The sequence below is a fragment of the Puma concolor genome, chromosome D1 (assembly GCF_028749965.1).
Source record: "Puma concolor isolate L17-30 chromosome D1, mPumCon1.1.hap2, whole genome shotgun sequence".
NCBI lineage: Eukaryota > Metazoa > Chordata > Mammalia > Carnivora > Felidae > Puma > Puma concolor.
In genome coordinates, this window is record NC_141676.1 from 31,115,018 (window position 1) to 31,130,345 (window position 15,328).

General features: G+C 38.3%; 1 long non-coding RNA gene across 3 annotated transcripts in view; it reads left to right on the plus strand.

Moving 5' to 3' along the window:
* Nucleotides 1-15,328, plus strand: part of LOC147576577 (uncharacterized) — a 192,313-nt gene that overhangs the window by 1,783 nt on the left and 175,202 nt on the right. For all 3 annotated transcript variants that reach the window (XR_015240942.1, XR_015240941.1, XR_015240940.1), the window contains exon 2: nucleotides 163-207. This is a non-coding gene — a long non-coding RNA (uncharacterized LOC147576577). The remainder of the gene's footprint in view (nucleotides 1-162; nucleotides 208-15,328) is intronic.

A 15,328-nucleotide genomic window follows, 5' to 3' on the forward strand; every position in this document is an offset into this window, starting at 1 on the left:
TATGTATATTTAACACAATTCTGCCTGTGTTTCAGAAAGTACATAGTTACTCATATTCTATATATAAAACATCCTAGGAGGTTTGCATTTGTCTCATAAGCTACTAGTGTACTTAACACTTCTTGTGACTAACACTTCTTATGACTTTCTTCCATCCTTAAGGAAACTGCAAGGAATTCAGTATAGTTGGAGTGAGAAGCTGGAGAGGTAAGTAGAGGACAGATGGTACACTTTTTATGACATATTTAAGATACTACATTTTATACTGAAGAAAAGTGTAAAACTATAAGGAGAGTGGAAAATAGGGAAGAGGTACAGGCCTGGGCAGGAGGGCCAGGTGGAATCTCTTGCCCTAATGCAGCTGATCGATAATGAGGGCCTCAATCAACCAAGGCAGTGGTTCTATGGAGTTAGAGGTGATCCCCCTGCCCCCAAATACATTTGGTAATATTTGGACACATTTTTCATTGTTCAAACTAGGGGTTTCTACTGATAAATACTGGGGTGAGGACAGGGAAACTTTTTTTTTTTTTTTAATTTTTAAAAAGTATTTATTCTTAGAGCAAGCGAGAGCACAAGCAGGGGAGGGGCAGAGAGAGGTAGACACAGAATCCGAAGCAGGATCCAGGCTTTGAGCTGTCAGCACAGAGCCCAATGCGGGGCTCAAACTCATGCACCAGGAGATCATGACCTGAGCCGAAGTTGGAAGCCTAACCAACTGAGCCACCCGGGTGCCCCAGGACAGGGAAACTTATAAACATCCTACAATGCACAAGACGGTCTGCGTTCCGGAGAGCAAGGCGGGACAGCATCGCCTTTCCCGGCCCAGCCTCACAAACCACTTTTCTCCACCTTCTATTGGTTACAAGAAAATGTCAAGCTGGTAGAGATTTAAGGAGAGGCTACAGGCCCCGCCCAGGTGGGAGGGGCATCAAGGTCACATGGGAGAACGGGAGGCAGAGCAGGGGCTGCGTCTGCCTTTGGAAAATGTCCTCAGGCGCACCACACTCTTTCCACTTTGCAGCAAATCTCAGACACAGTCTCCGACCGTCACGTCGATTTATACTTCAGTACTTTGGGTGCAGCTCTTCCACTTCAGATGAAGGCCACAGTCGCTTGGCTGCCCCAAGCCAAGCGTTGTTCACAACAGAGAACTGTCTGGCTTAAAATATCAGTAGTCCCAAGACTGAGAAGTAAGGGATCCCCCTCAAGTAAGGGATTTAAGGAAGCATAGAGAGGATAGAGGTTAAGCAATTCAATTTAGTTGGATTTTATAACTGATTATATATAGATGTGAGGAAGAAAGAGAATGAGTAACTTGGCAACTAGGAGTAACTGAGCTTGGGTTACTGAGGAGGACAAAGGGAAAAATAGGTTAGGGAAAATGGAGATAAAGAATTAAACATTGGATATGTTAAGTTTGAGACATCCCCAAAATGTAAAGTAAGCAGGTGGAAAAAGGAGAGGAGATGAGAAGAATTTGAGCTGGAAGATAAGAATTTCCTAATTTTTTAAATGTTTATTTTTGACAGAGAGGGAGAGAGAGAGAGAGAGAGAGAGAGAGAAAATGAATGAGTGGGGAGGTGCAGAGAGCGAGGGGAACAGAGGATCTGAAGTGGGTACTGTGTTGACAGCAGGGAGCCTGATACAGGGCTCAAACTCATGAGATCATGACCTGAGCCAAAGTCAGACACTTAACCAACTGAGCCATCTGGGTGCCCCAGAATTTTCTTATCTTAATAAGAAATGTTTGTACTAGATTAAATTAGAGTCTGCAGGTAAACGCTAAGAATCTGCATTTCTGGCAAGCAATTAGGTGATCTTGCAGCATGCCAGAATTTGAGAATGATAGTTTTTGGTCTCAGGAAAAGTAGGGAAGAGCAGAGTCCCAAAAACCATGGAAGGAGAGAATTGCAAGCAGGGGTGTTATTAGTACAAGAGGTTGCTATAAAGCAGTACTGGCCATTAGAAGTATAATGCAAATCACGTAGGTAATAATTTTTTGTTGTTGTTGCAGTAGTGAACAGGTAAAAAGAAATAGGTGAAATTAATTTTAGAAGTATATTTTGTTTAATCCATTGTATCTAAAACATTTTAACATGTAATTAATATAAAATTAATGAGCCATGTTGCATCCTTTTTTTTCATGCAAAGTCCTAGAAATCTGGTATTCATTTTATACCTCCAGCACCTTTAATTTGAACTAGCCACAATTCCAGTACTCAGGAGCTACATGTGGCTAGTGGCTACCATATTGTATCTCACAGCTGTAGAAGGTCAAGTAAGAAAAGAACTAAAGTATAAGCTTTAGCTATAGTAATAAGGGTGGTCATAGATCATGTGATGAGAGCTCTTTCAGTGAAGAAGCCAAAATATGCCTAGCTAAACAGTGGAAAGTTAGAGATAACAGCTACCACTGAGAACATTTTCAAAATTTTTTGCAATTAATAATATAGTATGAGGGGCTTTGTACTTTTGAGTATGAATTTAAGATCAGACAGCATAATTCAGCTTTTTATGTAAATTTTAACAGTTATATTTGAATTTCTGCATTTGCAGAATTGTCCTCCCTGCAAAACAATTAGAAAATTGGGCATAATATATGAAGTCACTGTTGTCAGACATTGGACAACAGGCAATACAGAATTGTGATCCCTGAGAGAAGAGAAATAAGGGAAGTCCTACAATGACTCTAGCTTGCTGCCTGGAGGCAGTGTTCAGGATACAGAGCAGGGAGGAACCTAAACAGAAACCAGTGGTTTCATGAGTGAAAGAGACAGAGGTGGAAATTGAAGGAAGCCAATGGGAAGATAGAAGAGTAAGAGACACAGAGAGAGAGTCTCGGAGGTCTGTCTGGTCAGGTGTGATTTCCCCTTGTTCTTTGGCTGAGTATTGATCTGCACAATGGAAGACTGAAACTTCATGAGACTTGGGAAAGGACCACCAAAAGCCACAGGCCCAACAATTTCTGATGCTTACACGGGGCTGGGAATAGTTTGTGTTCCATCAACCATAGTAGAGAAACCTTGTAACACCAATTGTAATACCAGTTGTTTCTACCAATTGAAATAAGACCAGGTGGATCCTGGCCAGCTTGCTCACTTTCTCTGTCTTTCAGGTCTCTCCATGTGGTCTCTGCTTAGGCTGGTTTGGTTTTCTTCACAGCATAGTAGCCATAGGGTGGCTGGATTTATTACATGGTGGTTCAGAGCTCCTGGTGCTTGTGTTGCAGCAAGCAAGGTGAAAATTGCTTTGCCTTTTATGACTTATCCCCTAGGGTCACATATTGTCACTTCTACCTCATTCTGTTGGTTATGTGCAAGTCATTGAACTTGGTCCAGATTCAAGAGGTGGGAGCATGGCTTACACCTCTTGATGGGAGGAATATAAAAAAATTTGCAGGTATGTTTAAAAGAATGCAAAAGATGGCATAGTCTAGGACCAAATCTAATAACTACCATAATTTCAAAGTAGTGATGAATATAAATGATATTTTGAGATATCTGTAACAACTTTAATTTGATACAAAAAATCTGTGATTTCTTTGGTGACTAAGTTTTAGGTAATGGAGACACAATTAATGTTGCAGCAGTACTAACAGATACACAAATTCTGTGACACCAGCTGGGAGATTGTGTGGGGTCCCACAGGTTAAGGGTTCGGTCCTAAAAGACCGCCCCTTGCCTACTTCAGATGCTAATTATAAATCCAGCTTGTTAGCTGTGCTTCTAACCCACTGGCTATAAATCAGAGGTTCCCATCATTCTCTTCTCAGGTCAATTAATTTGCTAGAATAGCTCACAACTCAGGAAAACATTTTACTTAATAGATTATCAGTTTATCAGTTTATTAGAAAATGGTGTAGGGGTGCCTGGGGGGCTCAGTTGGTTAGGTGTCCAACTTTGGCTAAGGTCATGATCTAGCGGTTCATGAGTTTGAGCCCTGTGTTGGGCTCTGTGCTGACAGTTCAGAGCCTGGAGCCTCCTTCAGATTCTGTGTCTCCCTGTCCCTCTGCCCTTCCTCTGCTCATGCTCAGTCTCTCTCTCTCTCTCTGTCTCAAAAATAAGTATTAAAAAATTTTTTTTTTTTTTTTTTTAAAGAAAGTGGTGTAACAGGAACCACCAGTCTAAGAGATGCATAGGACAAATGTGGGAAGAGACACAGAGAACTTCTATGCCCTCTCTGGGCACACCACTTTCTTAGAACCTTACAAGTGTTTACCAGCCCGGGAGATTTTCTGAACCTCATGTTTTCGGGTTTTTATGGAGGCATCATTAAGTAGGCATGATTGATTAAATCATTGGCCAGTGATGATTAAACTTAATCTCAAGTTCCATTTCCCTCCCAGAGGTAGAGAGAGTAACCAGCCCCCCTCCCCAACCTTGTGGCTTTTCAATAGTCCCTTTGTTAACATAAACTATGGTGTGGTTATAAGGGGCTTGTTATGAATCACAAAAGACACTTTAATCACACTTACCACTTAGGAAATTACAAGAGTTTTAAATTCCTGCCAGGAAAGGAGACCAAGACCAAATATAAATTTCTTGTTATGGATTACAATATCACAATACCCTTCACATACATATGTAATATCTCATTCATATATATATAGAAAGTGCCTAGCACACAGTAAGCTCTCAATAACTGGTAGCTATAATTATTCTTGTTACTATTTATGAACCTCCAAATGTATCTGGAAACACTGGAATGATCAGCTCACATATGTTCTGTCATTCATGGCATGCTATGTTCTAATCTTGAAAGATGGATATTAACCTGAGAAGTATTTGAACCTGTATCTCTTGACTTCCCTCTCATCACTTTGTACCCTCCTTCCTTACAACAATATTTAAGAGTTGATTGATGTAAAGAAATGTGATATAGGGAATTTAATTACTGTCCAGTAGGACAGATTGAAGTTGCATTTTTAGCGTCTTCTGATTTTTCTCATTTGAAGCAAAGATTTCAGACTGTTGTGGGGGTGGCGTGGGGAAGGAAATGCAGATCTGTTCACAGCTGCTACTCAAAATACTAGCCATATAACCAGTAGAGAATTTGGCTCAAATTAAAATCCCTGGGCTCTTCATTGCCATCATAATCATTATTGTATCAATTAAGATTCGTTTGCATGTCCACAGTATTTGGCACTACATCAAGGAGGGAAGCTGATGATCACAGAATTGGTTTAGACCATTTTGCTTATGTCTGAAAATGACCCAACTGGTATAAAGGAAAAGCAGAAATAAATCATTAAAATTTTGTAATTCAACAGCACTCAGAATCATAAAATATTACAACTGGAAAAGGATCCAACAATTCTTTTGCACAGCTTCTTCATTTAGAGATTGATAAAACTCAGCTCCAGAAATAGTAATATTATACAACCAATATATAAGTGACAATTAGTAAAGGTTACACAACCAGTAAGTAATAGGGGGAAAAAAGACTCATACCCATATCATCTAACTCAAAATTCACTGTTTTTTGTACTTTACCGGCCTCCAACACAATCTATGAGTAAGGATCATATTCTTAGAAAACCAGAAAATATAATATTACATATAACTCTCCTTTGAATTACTCTCTTGGAATATTAGGAGCCAAGTTATTAGAGTCTACATGTTTTGGCTTTTCTATATTAATCATTATTAGTGACGGGAGTAGGTACTGTTGGTTTTGATGGGGATGTTTTGGTGTGCCATAGGGCTTATTTAGGTGAACAATATGAACAGTTCTAAATATTTTCAGGGATTGCATGAGAGAACCCTCCTTAGGCCTTCGGGTGGATCTTTGTACAGCAATACTGCCTAGGAGCCAGCAGAGGGAGAGCAGAACATTGTTTTGCCAATTTTCACCAAGTTTCTCCTTACTGTTTTACCTCTTATTAATTTTTTTTACACATATTTGATCTATTCCTTGACAGTGGTGAGAAAAATATTACCTTTTCCTGCTTTTTGGGGCAGGATAGAGAATGCTTCTACCAATGAATTGGAATTCTACTGAACTTATTGGTCAATAGACTGTCAAATGAACTGGGTTTTGAAAGTCTTTAAGCATATTAGGAATTTGTGTGGCTTTCACATGCTTTTCCCCATAATGTTGGGCAACTTAAGTGATTTTAAATATATGTAATCAAATATATATATTATCTTTTAATAACTACTTCAGAGAGAAACTAACAATGTAGTAAGATTTGGAATTATCTCATTAGTCACTTGATTTTGCTACGTAAGAGGATGAATATATACTGAATCCAGAGAAAGTTTAAAATGATGACTTTTGATACAAAGAGTTTTAGAAATCAAATCCACATATCAGTTGAAGTAATCATCTCATTTTTCCAGAAATCTTTGGTGTTTAAACATTCATTATTGCTTTGTTTTTGTATCTTCAGAGTTTGGGGTATAATGTGATACACACTTATCCTCAAAGAGTTCATGAGAGATTGACACAGAAACAGATCACTGAAAAATCTAATGGCAGTATTAGACAATTAGGCGTATGGGTTGGGGTAGTAAGAGTGCATGGAACACAAGCATTCAACCCAATAAGGGGATCTGGAGTGATTTCTGGAGTAGGGCCATCAGAGCTAAGTCATAAAGGAGTAGGAATGTATTCTATTCAATGTATTCTTTAATCTTCCCTCCCCTATTCACATGGTTATGTTGAGAGTGGCCATTCATGACACTATTATACTGCATTCCTAAGCTACAAATTTTTGGTCCACAAGTGGACATCTGAAATATGCTGGGTAGGGCACCTGGGTGGCTCAGTTGGTTAAGCGTCTGACTCTTGGTTTTGGCTCAGGTCGTGATCTCACGGCTCCTGAGTTCAAGCCCAGCATGGGGCTGTGTGTTGACAGCATGGAGCCTTCTTGGGATTCTGTCTCCCTCTCTCTCTACCCCTACCCCCGCCCCCCAAATAAATAAACATTTTTAAATAATATGAAAAAGGAAACATGCTGGGTCAATCAGTGTTCCTTACTAGGATTTTTCAATATGGGACCCAGTGAAACTGGAGAACTGTTAACTGCTTTGTTTTCTGCCTTTTGTCAGAGGAAAACAGCAATAATAACCTGAGTTACATTGACACACAAATTGAAGCACAAACTGTAGAGAATGCATCCTCCCAGCATTCAAGCCTCTGGTTCTTTTGTCACCCATAATATATGTGCAGCCACTTCCCTGTTCTTTGGTTTCATGAGCCCAGTATCCTTATAAGTCTCTTTTTTTTCTCAAACTGGTATGAGTAGGCTTTCTTTCCTTTGCAGCCACAAGAATCCCAGCTGGTATAAAGAGTTACTGAGGCAGAGAGAGAGGGTGAAGGGCATTTTGGGGACTACAGGAGCAAAGAGCTAGAAACATTAAAAAGCATGGCCTGTAGGAGAAATAGAAATAGTTAAAACTATTCTAACTATTTTGTTAAAACATAAGAGAAAGAGTGCTAACAAATGAGGTGAGAAATTTATCATTCTATGGAGTTTAACTTTACTCTGAAGGCAATGAAGAGCCATAGAATAAGTGGCACACTGACATAGATTTGTGGTTTAGATGGCTTACTCTGGCAGGAGTTTCTTCAACATTTCTTGCATCTCTGGGTTTATAATATGTTGTTCCATCACTTAGGACCCTGGGGTAAGGGAATGGGATATGGAAAATGTGTTCTGTCCCTAACCAAAACAAATCCTAGGGTCTTGACTTTTTAAGACCCTAACCAAAACAAATCCTAGGCTCTTGAGAAATCCTAGGGTCAAATGACTTCATTTGATTACTTTCTAACAGCCTATCTTCCCCTTCATTCTGAAAGTGCCACTAGAGCAGGGGCATGTCTACTTTGTTCATCGTGAATTTCCAAGGTAGTTAAATGAGGTAATTCCCATGCCTTCGTACCTGGAACACATGGTTATACGATAAAAATTTGCTATATCAATAAATGAGTGAGTAAATAAATAGTGATGAGATAGAGGGAATAAATTCATGATATATTTTGGAAATAGGGCTTGATGAGTTTGATAAAACTAGCTATATATATTGAGCACTTACATATTAAGCAGGAGAATGAATGTTTTGCATGCATTACCTTCTTTAATCTTCACAACAATTCTCTGTGTAATATATATGATACTTCCCCCATTTTACAGATGGAGGAAAAAAAAGCTTAAAGAGACTGAGGACTAGATTGAACCATATAACATTGCCATCTAAAAACTTGCAATATAGGTAAGGCATTATGTACAGAGACCTGTTTGGTGCTAGTTTCTCAATCACCAAGTTATACTGTACATGGATGTGCAGGGTGGAGGAGAGGGGGGAGTCAAGAATGATTCCCAGCTTTCTATCATAGGTGAATGATGGTGCCTCCAATTGAAGCAGAGAATACAGAGCAGGGTACTTCTTCCAGTGGAGATGATGAATTTGATTTGGGATATATAGAGAATGAGGCCTGTGGGATGACCATAGGACAATATCTGGCTGCAACTTAATATGAGTTTTAAAACTGTTGTTGAGGGGCGCCTGGGTGGCGCAGTCGGTTAGGCGTCCGACTTCAGCCAGGTCACGATCTCGCGGTCCGTGAGTTCGAGCCCCGCGTCAGGCTCTGGGCTGATGGCTCAGAGCCTGGAGCCTGTTTCCGATTCTGTGTCTCCCTCTCTCTCTGCCCCTCCCCCGTTCATGCTCTGTCTCTCTCTGTCCCAAAAATAAATAAACGTTGAAAAAAAAAATTAAAAAAAAAAAACTGTTGTTGAATAATTGGATTCATGGGTCATTAAGTTTCAATTAAATAAAGGTAGTAACTGAGGTCTAACAAGGAAAGTATGCTGTTTGAGAGGAGTACTGGCTGGGTGCCAGCACCTTGGGAAATATTACATAGGAGAACTAGAGAGTACAGTGCCATGGGAGAAAAAGGAAATAGGGTATTTAAGGAGAAGGAAATAGTAAGGAAGGAATGATCTACAATGTGATTTGCAGCAGAGAATTCCTTAAAATATATCCTGAAAAATGTCTGTTTTTTTTTTAAATCTAAATAAAAACAGTATTAGTAAAATGGTTGGGTAGAAGCCAGACTGCAGGTGGTTGAAAAATGAAAGTACAATTGAATTGGAAAGTACAACCAAGAAGAATAAATGATACCTTCAGATGTTTTCAGTGAGGAGAAGAAAGAGGTCCAACATTAGTTAGATGAAGATTCTGGCAGAAAAGAGATTTTTTCTTATTTTTAGGAAGAGAAAGATAATTGAATATGTTTACCAGCTATGGGAAAGAAGACAGTGGAAAGATTGAAGGTATCCAGGAGAGGATATTGGAGAAAAGAACTCACAAAGGAGGGAGGGAATAAGATGAAGCTTACAGATTGAGGAGTTCACCTTCAGGAGTTGGGACACTGAAATTCTGAGCTTAAAAGAAAGTAAGAGATGTATGTGAATGTGTGTATGGAAGCAGAATATTGAGAGACATCATGCTTGATGAGCTTGATTCTCTTGATTTAACAGGAAGCTTTGAGTAGGAGCTTTAGAAGAAAGTGTAGAGTAGTCATTATTGGATATGGGATTGTGGAGTGACTGAGGATGAGTAAAGGACTGAAACTCTAAATGAGAGTTCAGCCAAGGTGAGAGATCACATTTGATCAGGGTAACAATTAGTATGGTTTTGAGGTATTCTTCTCAGTGTTCAGCTTTCTAGTTGACTAAGGAGTGAAGACAGACCATCACATTGATCCAGTTTAAATTTTACTGGATCAATTGCAGTTGAGGGACAGTTGTACAAAAGAATGAAGAATGCTGATGTAACAACACTTTAAAGGATATTACTTCACAAGTTTGGATTAAAGTGTAAAGATATAGCTGTTAGATATAGCTATCAGATATAGCTATCTGATAACCATATTCAGATTCTCAAAAGAAAAACCAAAAATTAGTTTCATGGCTATTAATAAGAAAAGAAGAAACCCTCACTTACAGATATAAGAGGATCAAAATAAACTTGTGAGAATTAGTGAAGGAATTTTTTTGGAGAAAGCTGCTTCTCTGCTCCCTTATATTTACAAGGTGGAGAGGTAGGTGATTCTTTGCTCTGCACTGGAAACCTATGTGGGTGAGTGTGCTCTCAAAAGATTATTTAGAAAGCTTAACAGTAAATAGTGAACTAATGCTTGACTTCTTCTTTGAAAATCTAGAAGGCATAAGAAGGCATGAATCAAGCTGATAAGCTACTTTGGTGGCAGAGTACTTACCTTTTCTATTCATCACTGTATTGGAGGTCCTAACCACTGCAATAATGGAAAAAAATAAAAAGACATACAGATTGGAAAGGAAGAAGTTAAAATTTATTTTCAGGCCATATGTTTGTCTATGTAGAAAATCCTATAGATACTATAAAATCACTACAAGAATTAGTAAGTTGAACAAAGGCTCAAAGGGTCAATATAGAAAGTTAATTGCATTTCTATACACTAGGAAAGAATTACTGGGAACCAAAACAAACAAAAACAAAAAACTAGATAGGAGTGCATACTATAATGAGGTTCTCTTTCTTCCTTAGGCAATTTATAAAAATGTAGATATGATTGGTATGAATAGAAATTTTGTGTAAGCTAATGAAGCTTCTAGATCTGAGGGGGCACAGGAACAAGCTAACCTGAACAAATTTAGGAGTAGAAGCAGAGAGAGGAGAAAGCATAGTGTAGAAATCATGCAGGTAGTTCTGGGCTGAGTCAAAGCAGAGTTACTTATTTCCATTAACCAAGAAGAAATTGTGGATTAAAAAAAAAAAAAAAACCAAAAAACCAAACTTTTTGTAATCTGATGTCACTGGGTTCAAGAAAAGGAAAGTTAAAGCTAGAGCAATAAACTAACCAAATGATGCTATGGTGTCTTAGGGGAGGGAGGCTGTTGATTGAATATAACACCCAGGAGCTAAAGGCTATAGTATCAAAGATTTCCTGGGGACAGAAAAGAAAGCTTTGGCTTGTCTGAGTCAGAAAGTTAGAACTGAGGTCCCTTCCTGAAAGGACCTTAGACCACTCTTTCTCAGTGAAAAGGGAATTAGAACAACTAAACACTAAAACTAAAAACTAACAAAAGTTCCCCTGATAAATCAAAGCTCCAAGATTTTTCCATATACAGATGTGAAGTCTCATTTGACATTCTTCCTAGGATTTTAATGTGAACACTCATCGTTCACACCACTAAACCCTAGGATGTCCAGCAGCAGTAAAGCTCTCTGTAGCAATACTTCCAACAGTCCAGGGCAATAAGAGACTCTCAAGAAGAGTTAGTGACTAAAACTTATAAATCATAGAAGAAAATAATTCACATGTGAGAATAGTTAGACATGGTGAAGAAGATTAGATCTTTAAGAACTTGAGAAAAAATACAAAAATCTGAAAGATCCTGTACAGTAACTATGCTTAACACTATTAAGTTGACAAAAGGAGGAGTAAAAATCAAAAGGAAAGAATAGGATATTGTGATATGAGAATGTGTGAATCGGAAAAATAATTGAAAAGAACTCTTAGACATGAAGTCATTTAAATTAAGAATTTTATGGAAGGGTTAAACGATAGGTCATAGTAAAAATGAGAATTACTGACCTGGAAGAAAGAGTTGAGAAAACCAAAATGCAGCAAAGATAAATAAAATGAAAACTAGGGAAAAGACACAGAGGATAGAGGATTAAGACATAGAGGATAAACTGATGGGGTGAGCATATGTTTAGCAAAATGAGAGTTCTAGAGGAAAAGAAGGAGTGGAGAGAGGTGGCATTTAAAGAACTTCCCGTAATTGAATGTGATGGTTGTAAAAGCGTATAGTAATCTTTTTTTCTGTGTGACAGTCTTTATATTTCTATTAATGTATAGATACTTTTTGTAATAGTTATTGATATATTTGAGTATATGCTGACTGCTATACTCTGTCTCATTTGTTCTATGTTGATTTTTTTCCTCCTTTGTTGGATTAATCAAATATTTTTATTATCCTTTCTCTTTATCAACATTAGAATTATTGATTATATTAGTGGTTAAAGTTGTGCTGTCCAATAGAGTAATCATTAGATACATATATCTGTTTAAATTTGAATGGGAATGTAGGGGTGCCTGGGTGGCTCAGTCGGTTGAGCATCTGACTCTTGATTTCAGCTCAGGACGTGATCCCAGGGTCATGGGATCAAGCCCCATATTTGGCTCCATGCTGAGCATGGAGCCTGCTTGCGATTCTCTCTTTTACTCCCTCTGCCCCTCTCCCCCCTGCTCATACTCTCTCTTTAAAAAAAAAGAATGAATATGAATATAAATAGGGAAAATAAAATTTTAAAATTTCAGTTCTTCAGGTAAGGCACCCAGTAGTTATATGTGTCCATCATTGCAGAAAGCTGTGTTGGATAGCACTGATCTAGATAATCCAAAGGTCTGTTTATATCATCTGGGTTTTCTGTTTATTTCTTGGTATGTCTTATCATCTTCCATTAAATGGTTTCCATTGTATATGAAAAATTGCAGAAGTTCCAGATGCTTTTATCTTCTCTTAGAAAGGTTTCACTCTCTTGTCTGTTAGGAAGCTAGGGTGGGGGTCAGGTCATTCTTAATTTGATCAACAACTGAGTTGCTATAAATCGTCTATATTGCAATTTTTATTAAGACTAATATACACTTGGCTTGTTACCACTCTTGGGGATATAGCCCTCGAAGGATTTTAACTGAGAGGTTGGGGTGTTCAATAGGACTCCTTCTTTTTGATGAGTCATGTGGTCTTTTGTCTCCATGGCACTGTCAGACTATTGAAAATACGATACTTTTAAGTGGCATTCTACTTAGGTTCTAGACCTTTTGCTGTGTTTATCTTTAAAAAATTGACTGTGGGTCATGCTTGCTGTGTGCTTCCCCCTATTTTTGCTATGTCGGTGACTCTGGCCCTATTTTTTTGTCTTTTCTGTCCTGTGACACTACCAAAAATTTCTTCAGCTACTCTGCCTCTTAGCAACCGCTCCCTGACCAGATTCTTAGCCTTGCATCCAGCACTAAGAATTAGGAAATTCCCCAAGAGAAACTTACCCATTAACCTCTCTCTGCTTCACCTTTCTTTAGAATCTTGCCCTTTTAACTCCTGGTTGCCTCAGCAGTCCTCAGTGCTTTCAAACAGAGATTTATTTTTTCTTAGTTTTTCTTGATGTGGGGATACATTGCTTTGCTACAAGCTGCGCTACTATAGCTGGAAATAGAATCCCTCTCACTTTGCTTGCAGTCAGGACTGAGTCTGTTATAAGCTTTACTGATACTGACAGGAGAGTTACTTTATTATTACAATTTTTCCATATAGTTATGTCTCTTTCTCTGGTATCAAAATGACTGCTACTGTGCTTGTATCTGTAAGCTGCTAATGAAAATTTGGGGATGTATTGGAAAAACTCATATGATTTAATGAGGATTTAATTTTTTTGGCAAGCTTCTGAGAGCTATAACAAGTGCCATTTATCAACCCCCTATCAAATGCCTTGTGTGTTAGATACATGTTTCTTCTACTTATTTTTTTAATGTTTATTTAGTTTTGAGAGATAAAGTGTGCGAGAGGGGAGGGGCAGAAAGAGAGGCAGACAGGGTCAGAAATGGGCTCTGTGCTGACAGCATAGGGTCTGATGTGGGGCTTGAACTCATGAATGGTGAGATCATGACCTGAGCTTAAGTCAGATGCTTAACCAACTGAGCCACCCAGGCGCCCCTGTTTCTTCTAATTATTAACAACAATTCTGCAACATATATATTATTGTTATACCTTTACTGATATGAGAACCAGGGCTTAGAATGGTTAAATAACTTCCCCTTGGCAAATCCAGGTCTGACTTTAAAGTCCCCAGTGTCATTTCCCACCTATTCTTGAGAATGTAGCAAAAACCTAGGAAGACTCTGTTCTTCACATTTCCTCACACTTTGCTACAGTCACTTGCTATTATTTAATTCAGCCTTTCTAGGTGATATCCCAAAGAAATAAAAATAGAATTAGTGACAACAGGTCATACTTATTGTACTGAGAGGCTCCAAAATCATTTTTAATGAGCTAAACCTACAAAGATTAGTAATAGTCTAGTAACCACCAGCATGTTCTCTGCTTCAGGCAAAGTTTAGTTGGCTGGACATAGATGGGAAAGTCACAGATGAGGACTCTTTTTATCTAAATAAATTAGCAATGCCATGGCATTTATTATCTATTGTAGCTATTTTAAACTGGGAGTACCATGGAGACCCAAGTAGAGGATCCTGGGGATTAACTTTTGTTTTACCTGCTGGCTTGGAGAAAAGTTCCATGACCCTGAAAAACAGGACCTGAAAACTCTTCTCCCCAGATCCTTGCTGAAGTGCAGATTCCAAACTACTCATCACTTGTCTTCTTACTCTCTAGCCTCCTTCTACAGTACTCTTATTAATCCTATTCTTTGTAATGTTTTATTCTACTCTGAAATAGAATGATGGGAAATTAATTTATGGTCTATAGTTCCTAACTCAGATGTTAGCAATGTGATAGTTGAGGAATGATTCTAATTCATTGAGAACCAGAGGGCTTCTTTTAGACTGTAACTCTGTATTGGAAATGGATGAGTCTAGATATTACAAAAAAGAATCTAATCTTACAAATGGTTATTGCAAACATATTCATAGTTCAGAGAATGATGTAAAACATTTCTTTCCTGTTGCCATTGGGTTACCTTTCAGTCTAAACAGAATAATCGACAGATAAGCACGAAGAAATATCTTCTTTTTCAGTGTCTTGACCTCTGTCCTTTTATTATGTCTGTTCTCTCCCTTCTCCTTTATTATCTGCTGGGCTCTGGTGTATTTTGCTTCCCCAGGAAACCTATTTCAGACTCCATATTTGAATATCAGTGGTGAACTTTTATTTCCTTAAATGGACCGCCTATAAAGCAAACAAAAATTTTTTTTGAATAATAAGTCAGTCATAGAGCATTAACGTTCATTTTTATGGGAGGGGGTCCTCCTCTGTGCATCAGGGATGAGAGTGGAAAGTGATGGGGTCAAGTTCACAGAGGCCCCTATGCTCCAGGATTATTAAAGAAAGTACATGTGGTATGACAAATGGGAGAAGATTTTAAGGAGTGTTCTTTTTTTAAATGTAACAAAGATGGATTGCTGTATAACTCTAGGGAAACGACACATCCATTTATTGTGTTTATTAATCATGTACTCTGTATGAGGGACTAGAGACAAAATGGTATGTATTTGGTAAATAAAAAATATGTGGTTCCTGCCTTGCTTAGCATACAACCTAGTTGAGAAGATAGAGAGCAAACATGTTAGAACAAACAAACAATGGGAAGTTCAAAGA